At 38.8% G+C, this 8,641-nt stretch overlaps 1 long non-coding RNA gene across 1 annotated transcript; it reads left to right on the forward strand.

Annotated features, from left to right (window-relative positions):
* Positions 1 to 1,221: 1,221 nt before the first annotated feature.
* On the forward strand, positions 1,222 to 4,986 carry LOC123105629 (uncharacterized). The gene is made up of 3 exons (XR_006450967.1): positions 1,222 to 1,383; positions 1,450 to 3,474; positions 4,547 to 4,986. It is a non-coding gene; the product is annotated as an uncharacterized lncRNA (long non-coding RNA).
* Positions 4,987 to 8,641: the final 3,655 nt, after the last annotated feature.

The raw sequence follows: 8,641 nt of genomic DNA on the forward strand, positions 1-8,641 counted from the left end.
AGAATGCCGGCCGTTGGATGTAAATCCAACGCCTTGCTTAGGCTTTGACCTTTGTATTTTTATTTTTTGTGAAAGTGCTTAGGCTTCGACCTACTGGCCCACATGTCAGCCAGTCCATTTGGTGGGCTGGGTGAAACAGTGATGTAGCATCTATGCAGCCCGTTTATATATTATGATCGAACTAGCGGGTGCACTCGCACATTTGCGCGACTAGATTTTGATAGATTTATTCATTACCTTGTATGCAATTTCTTTTAGCTTTGTATATGGTTCTTTGTAACTCCATCTACTCTTCACTTTTTCATCTATTTTATCCTTTGATGGTTTTCTGGACTAACGACATAGGCTATAAATTCGGTCTTACAATATAATTACTATCGTCTAGTTTCTCTTTAACAGGAACCAATTCACATGATAATTTGGTAGCTGAAACTTTATTATTTTTTGGCTGCAAAATAAATATGAATTTCCAAAATTAGACAAAAGTCTAAAAATATAGAAGTGTGTGCTGTGAATAAATAAACCACCTTTTTATCAAGCATGTGTTGCTTGTTCATTCCATGTTTTAACACGATGCCCACCTCATCGTCAATCAATTCCTGTGTAAGATTTATAGTTAGAGAACTGTAAACATGATACTTTGTTTTTAAAAGAAAACATCATTACCTTAGCATGTGTATGCGCACATTTGCAAGGCTAAAATTTTAAATAAAAAGTGGTTTAGTAAAAAATGTCTCCAATTATATTTTGTAAAGATTAGTATGAATGTTGCTTGGGTGTTTATTGAGCACTACCTATTATACCTTTTAGCTTCTTATACGGTGCTCATAGGAGTAGGGTGTGCGTGTGTGTTTATAGTGATGAGTGTATGCGTGTATATATGAGTGTTTGCGTCTGTATTATGTTAAAAAACTTGATAGGGTGTGCGTATGTGTTCGTAGGAGTGAGTGTATGCGCGTATATATGAGTGTTTGCGCCTGTATTGTGTTAAAAAAAACTTGCTTATATATCTTCATATCTATTATTTTTGCATTGTGATAATTACTGTTATTTTATTTTATACCCACCCATCATTTTTACTACTACTTGTGTAGCCCGTGTATCAATTATAACGGGATGCTATAGACCTAGTGGTTGTGATGTGGGTCCATTTGAGTCAGTAATAATGCTACCACTATGTACTTTTTATTTTTATCTCAGAGAAAACAGACGTACATGTTACCCCTCCCTCCAGGCTTCAGTAAAAAAAAGTCCCCTGTTGGCTTCGCTCGAAAAAGGACAAAAAGTCCATCCCCACCAGGCTACACATCCAGATGCGCCACCGCACCACCGCCTCCGATTCGCAGCCGGGGATGGAAGATGTCGTTGCTGACCTTCACAGAAGTAATTCACAGGCTACCTAGCTCTAATCGTTGGTTCTTTTCCTCTAATTTCTGTTTGCGAACATAGGATGCAAGCCCTAATCATGGAGATCCGGGGTGGACCAAGAAGCAGGGTCGAACTCTTTGAGTTGGGTGTTAGGTCGTTGGTAGCAGGCCATCCATGTCTTGGCGGCATTGAGAACAAAAAAATGGTTGCTGGAGGGAGGCTGATTGTGATGGATCTGAGCAGAGGAGACACACCGGCCATGGTCCATGAGAAGTATGTATCGGAGTATATCCGTATAAGCATATTGGGGGAGAAATAGCTATTTGCAACCTTTTTAGTTGCTCATGTTTTTGGATTTGTACCAATGTAAGTGTTGTACTTCATTGTGTCCTTTCTAATGCAGATTATCTTATGTGCTTCCTTCTAGGATATTATATTAATCTTGTGTTTTAGGAGATGGTTATGCTATTGAAGATTTTCTCATGGACTTCTTAAATTGAAAAGGCCATAAGCTACCAGTTCACATGATAATTTGGTAGCTGAAACTTTATTATTTTTTGGCTGAAAATAAATATGAATTTTCAAAATTAGACAAAAGTCTAAAAATTTAGAAGTGTGTACTGTGAATAAATAAACCACCTTTTTATCAAGCATGTGCTGCTTGTTCATTCCATGTTTTAACACGGTGCCCACCCCATCGTCCATCAATTCCTGTGTAAGATTTATAGTTAGAGAATTGTAAACATGATACTTTATTTTTTGAAGAAAACACCTTTACCTCTAAAAGACCAACAAAAGTGCATGTATGAATGTATTTGAAAAGAATTACAGTTTGCATCACACTCTTATCATATGATAAGATTCTTCTTATCTTGGTAGCTGCCAAGTACTCATACTATATCTACGTAAATAAATAGTCTGCCTTTACTATCCGTAAGCTACTAATCAATCGATCTTTTGGATAAATTCCTTGTTCACTTAGGCCTTCCATTTTCCATAGGCAAATATCAGAGTCTTCATCTTCAAGAGTTGTAATTACCTTTTACTTTTGCATGCACCAGTTTTTTGTTCTCGCAGGTATTTTTGCTTTCTTTCTACAACACTTGTCTCGGTGCGTCCATCCTCCACGACACCTAATAATGCAATACATCTTCGTTTATCATAGTCATTGAGGAGTCCATATGGTGATGATATTTTGTCTCAATGCCTATCTTTGTTCAGCATAGTCCCATTAATATCGTGTGGTTCTTTTTTCTTAGGCACCAGTACACATAACCTTTTCCTTTGTCGGTCATCATTATTCTGTGACTGCAAAATGAAATGCATTTAAGAATAATACATGCTTAAAAATCTAAAAGTGTGTATGGTGGAAACATTAATCTCCCTTTTAGCTCGCATGTCTTGCTTCTTCGTTTCTTGTTCCAACACGGTGTCCACTTCGTCATCTATCAACTGTTTGGCATACTGCAAGATAAGTCAGTGAGTAAGAACAGAAAAGATAGCACTTAGTTAATTATTTTGATGAATTAAATGCACCTTTACCTCCTCAGCTTTATTATTCAAGTACAACATCTCTAGCAAGGCATAAATCTTCTTTTTACTGCCTAGTTTTGCTTGCCAAAAATAAGAATACTATTGTTGAGCTTGAATCTAAAGATAATTTAACCTCGCCATTAGATGACAGACATCGCGCATCTGAGTCTTCATTGCTAAACGTTGTATTTTTTTTACTTTTTCTTCCATGTGTTATTAGTAGACCAGAATAGATAGTGTTTCATACTTGTGAAGAAGATCTTGAATTTTGGATATATCTAGATCCCTATGTATTCTTCGCACATGTTGACTTTACGCACAAACCCATCAACAGTTAATCTATTACATATTTTTGTTTTGTAATTAAAAGATGCGATTTCGAAATTATTGGACTTACAATTGCATTTTTGCACCATTGTTTAGGTCACTGTAAGGACGGTTTGGTTTTGGAGTACATATTCATCCAAATAATAAGCAAACATTCCGATATCGTAACTTTGGTTTCATCCCAAGATGTTAAGCCTGAAAATTTAATGCCGACCGCAATGGAGGAAGTTAAAACTTAAGACATTGGTATACACTCTGCACTTACTCTGGTATTGGAAAATAAATATCACGGATATATGACGGTTTGGGGTTCTTTGTTGTTTTTTTGTTCCATATGCTTCATCTGGGTAAGTAGTCCCATGACATCTTTCAATTTGGTGATTAATTACCTCATAGTTATAATGATTGATTAAACAAAAATCTGATTTATAACTGTAACATACCGGAGCATTGCTTACCTTCATATGCTTCTTGTTGTAGTATGACCTTGGTATCAGACTCAAAGTAGTAATTAAATTCTGAAAAACTTTCAATAATCCTACATCTGTCAAATTGGTGATTAATTGCCACATAGGTAGAGTGATGGATTAGCCCAAAATCTGATTTACAACTATGACATACCTAAGCATTATTTATCTTCTTATATGCTTGTTGTGGTATGTCCTTGCTAGCAAACTCAAAGTAGTAGTTATGAAAAATTTCTGATTATCCTTTCACCTCCTTTCTCTGTGTATTGTATGCAAACTTTTTCTAATATCATTGTCAGCGGGCCATATTTTGTGCCTCCCACAATCTATTGCTAAATGAATAAATATATTTCTTAGTTATCCTTTGATTTATAAGTATCCATCTAATTTTTACGTATGGTAGCATGAGTTGTTTGGTCCTCTATCAAAATAACTAAACTATATACTTGTCAACTGTTGTTTGATACAATAAAATAGTCCACATTTCAAATTGTATAGAACAAACCTGCTCATCTGTCAAGATCACATCAAGACTCACTCATCGATTGTTTTTGAAACAATAGAATAGTCTGCAATTAAATATGTATAGCATAAACCTGTACATCCATCAAGACCACATCAAGGCTCATAAGTTCATCGGTTGTAGGATTGATTGTATCCATGTTCTTGTTACTTTCACTTAAACATCCCAGTTTTGGTCTCTTGTTGAAGTCTCTCAGCTTCTTGTATTCCCTAGCATTTTCACTTCAAAAGGATTAAAAAAGTAGTTGTCAATTGATAACATAAATATGAAGATTTTAGCTAAAAAAGTGAGTTCATAGTAATAATAATTACTAACCTTGTTGATTCAGGTGAGAAGGAAACTCAGATGGCTGGGTGTAACTTCTATAGAAATCGAGTTGCATAACATTTCATAATTTGGGCTGGCTTCGATATTTGTTGTGCACCGAGTCTGAACATCTTGCGTTAGAGTCTGTTGGCTTCAATTTTCTTGGTGGTGGCATAGTCAAGTCATGGCATCGTAGAGCTGAATGGCTTCAGTTTTCTTGGTATGGTGCTGAGTCGCGAGTTGCTAGGGATTTCCATGGTGGGCGTGTGCTGGCTGATGGCTGCGGCAGGCTGTATTTTTATGGATGAGTTCTTGCCGTTGTCTTTATGGAGTCCTTGTATGTTTATATTTCCAATTAAAGGACATATGTGACAACATGATGATGGAAGCGGCCAGCCGTGTATTTTAATGGTGACCGTGTCCGTATGCACTCCTTTGCATGTGTATGTGTTTACGTGCTCTTGGCTTACCGAGTTAGGTACGTGTCCTTCCAAGTTCTAATTAGGCATTATATGTGACAATTGTTGACACATAACTTCTACTTTTTTCAATCCGCGTGTTGTGTTTTTTTTTGCCGAAAGCATTGTTTCTGAACCGGTACGCATAAAGATGTGACAGTTCAATTTGCCGACACGTACATATTTACATGTTACGTAAAATCTTTAAATCCGAGCCATTGTTACTCTGATCAAATGGTGGTAATAATATAAGTCTATGTGGATTAATGTGGTGTCTTATTTGTCTTCTATTTTAATTATATAATAGATAGATAGATTTAAAGCCCATTTGTATTTTTCTCGAAATCCGTAGACTTGTTGAGCTGGGTGAAAATATCATGTTGGGTTGGACGGAAAAATGTTATAAAAACATAAACACATGATTGCACGTCTATTACTGCATTGGCCAGTAAAATCTTTGCAAGCTTATGTATGCAATCACTAGCAGTTAACTTGTCAAGTTATATAAAAACAATTATTATTTTTATTTTGTAAGAACTTTTGATATATGAAATAAAATATCATTTTAATTTGATGAGTTAATAAGATGTGAGGTATTATTATTTTTTAGGCTAGACATGGGACAGTTGAGTTGGTTATAGGGAAAAGTACTGGAAGAAAACTCAGATTATATCGAAAAAGAAAGTGGGAGAAAATTCAGATATAGAATTAATGAAAACAAAAAATAAAGGAAGTGAGAAGGTCTATAAAATGGTTGGACGAACGACAGGTTTAACGGAACCTTATGTTGTTTCTATTATTTATATATATATATATATATATATATATATATATATATATATATATATATATATATATATATATATATATATATATATATATATATATATAGGGTCGCGCTATTCGTCACCCTGGGGGAGGAATAGTTATTCTTCACCCCCTCTATTTTACCATCAATGCCCCGTAATTTTACGTTTCGTAATTTTTCTCTTATTTCCGAGGTAAAAAGACACCGTAAGAAAATATATAATCGTTGTAAAAATATTTTATGTTATGTAAAATTACAAACATAAAAACATAGTGTAAAATACACATGAACTGCAAATTTTCTTGTCTTATGACCTATATTTTTATTTTGTTATGCCAAATTTTACGTAATGAATCAATAGGAATGTAACTATTTAAATTGCAAACATAATTTAATTATGAAATTATCGTAAGATTATCTCGGGTGAAGAATAATTTATTCTGCACCCTGGGTGATGAATAGTAACACTACATATATATATATATATGTGTGTGTGTGTGTGTGTAATAAAATAAAATAACATATATATATATACTATTATAGAAGGGAAAACATAGGTTTAATTTTGCTTTCTTATATAAAAATAGATCTGAGTTGTGCGTCGTCTTGAAAAAACAAATATAACTTGGACTGCTTATGTTATAGACAAGCTAGGCTGGGAGACCCACATACCGCTTGATACCTACTGGATCCAAAAAAAGTTGAAACATGTCATGGGCTGCCCATGTTAAACAATAAAACCTAGGCCATGGACATGGTGGGCCCGGGACTGTCAGCCTCTCGATGAACAGTCGTCTCTCGATTCCTCTTGTTTTGCTGACTATGTTGGGAAAGACAGACGGCGGATCCGTGGCGAGAGCACCAAGGTGGAGGACGACGTCGAGACCTCGGACCGAACGAACCAGAGCGGGGGAAGACGCAGGCGGAGGGGAGTACGAGGGTTGACTTGTTCGGTGCAGGGTGGACCGGTGGAGCTGCCGCCGCTGGACAATGTGTGGGAGTAGATGGGTGGCCTGGCCAATGCCATAGGCTATGATGGGTCACCGAGGCGTGCGCGGCAGCGCCGCCAGCCACTGTATAGGAAGAGGACGAAAGATTGAACAAAAAAAAGAAATACAAATGGATAGGTGGTTGGTCCCATATGTTTGTGTACGAGACCTGCTGGGTCCACCTGAGAACGGGAATATGTTGGGAGGAAGGAGATTTAAAGCACATCAACCGAGTGAACTAGTTACATACATAAGCAAATAGCTACTAAAAAACAAACAGGTTAATGGGTTTTTAGAAGAAATATTTTGGACAAAACAGATAATTACGACACATAGGCTAATGCATGAAACACTCAGATGATAAAGGTGCTTAAACAGATAAAGTACAACATCTAGACCTTCCTGGCACCCTCGATCATGACGCTGCGGCTGTCCGTGTACTCGTTGGTTACGGGAAGCAGACACGCACTCATGTCCAAGATCCGCGTGTACATGTCATACCATGCGTATGCGCGTAGGTTATGTAGGCTAGATTCAGAGGTACCTCCCACGTGTTCAGGTCCTTGGTATCGTTGTCTTCTTTCATGTTGGCATAGTAGGGGTCGATGATGGTCTCGGCGGGGTCAACCATGGAGTCCTTCTCCTGCCCATTGCCGATGATCTTGTATTGCTTCTGGATGTCGACAAGCTTGTTGCACCAGATGGTCGAATCGTCGCGTCCTTCCTTCTCTCCACCGTAGCGAAGGTGCAGTCGGCGCTGCCGATGAAATGGGCGAATGCTCCAGAACCTCTGATGACCATACAACAAAGGTAGATGAGAACCTCGTCCCGCACGCATACCTGGGCGACGGCGATCCGCTGGTCCCTGTCAGGAGATGAATGGATGGGCACAAGGTCTAGTCATGCAACCTTGTGCTTTGTCGTCCTGTAGGTACTGCTTGAACTCGGTGAGGCAGAGCTTCCCGAGTCCGGGTCGTTGGTGTACATCACATTCAACTTGATGCAGCCATGGGACTGAATAGCGAACTCAAAGGTGAACTCCTTGCTGAAGTCCATATCCAGCAGGCTCACCCCTCGGATCACCATTGGAGTCTCTTCAAGTGAACGAGTGGGTAGGCGGCAGCAGTTCATTTTTCAGCTCTTGGGGAACTGGATTCAACAGTAAACTGAGTGTGTACAGGTGACAACAGCTACTACCCCTCCCTCGCCCGCTGCACGCCCGACAGAACATGCACCCTCAGCGCATTCAAACGCCTCCACTAAGAAACCTATTCCGGCCACACGTCGGTTCAAGAGCGGGTCTGTATTGGTACTGTAATAACAAGTGTTAGTGGTCACTTTACTTAAATTTAATTAGCTTTAATTGAAATTTATTCTGAAAACAAGCAATGCATTGGCTCGTTCTATCAGTGCCACAGGATCAACATGCACAACAATTAGAATTATTATTCTCAGGACACACATGATGAGCACATTTGTCGCACTTTCACACAGATAATACTACTGTCGTGGTGGGCGCACGATAGATGCCAAGGGATGGCTAAAGAGAGGAGGAGGCTCGAGGGCGCTGGTGGGCTCCAGAGGCGAGGTTGGCATGAGCAGGCGCGGGACGCCGGACATACCCAGGTTCGGGGCTCTCCGGAGAGATAATACCCCTAGTCCTGCCGAGTGTAGTTGGATGATCGATAGTACAATGTTGCTCCTAGAGCTGTATGGAGGAGGAAGGAAGCTGGCCAAGGCTTGGGCTGCTCCTTCTCTCCGGTGTTGCTGTTTTGTGGCTAGTCCTATGCTTACTTGCTTTTCTCTCGTATGTGTCTTCTGCTTGCTTTCTCGCTCGCCTCTGATCGTGGGCTCCCGGGGGG

This window comes from Triticum aestivum, chromosome 1A (assembly GCF_018294505.1).
Source record: "Triticum aestivum cultivar Chinese Spring chromosome 1A, IWGSC CS RefSeq v2.1, whole genome shotgun sequence".
NCBI lineage: Eukaryota > Viridiplantae > Streptophyta > Magnoliopsida > Poales > Poaceae > Triticum > Triticum aestivum.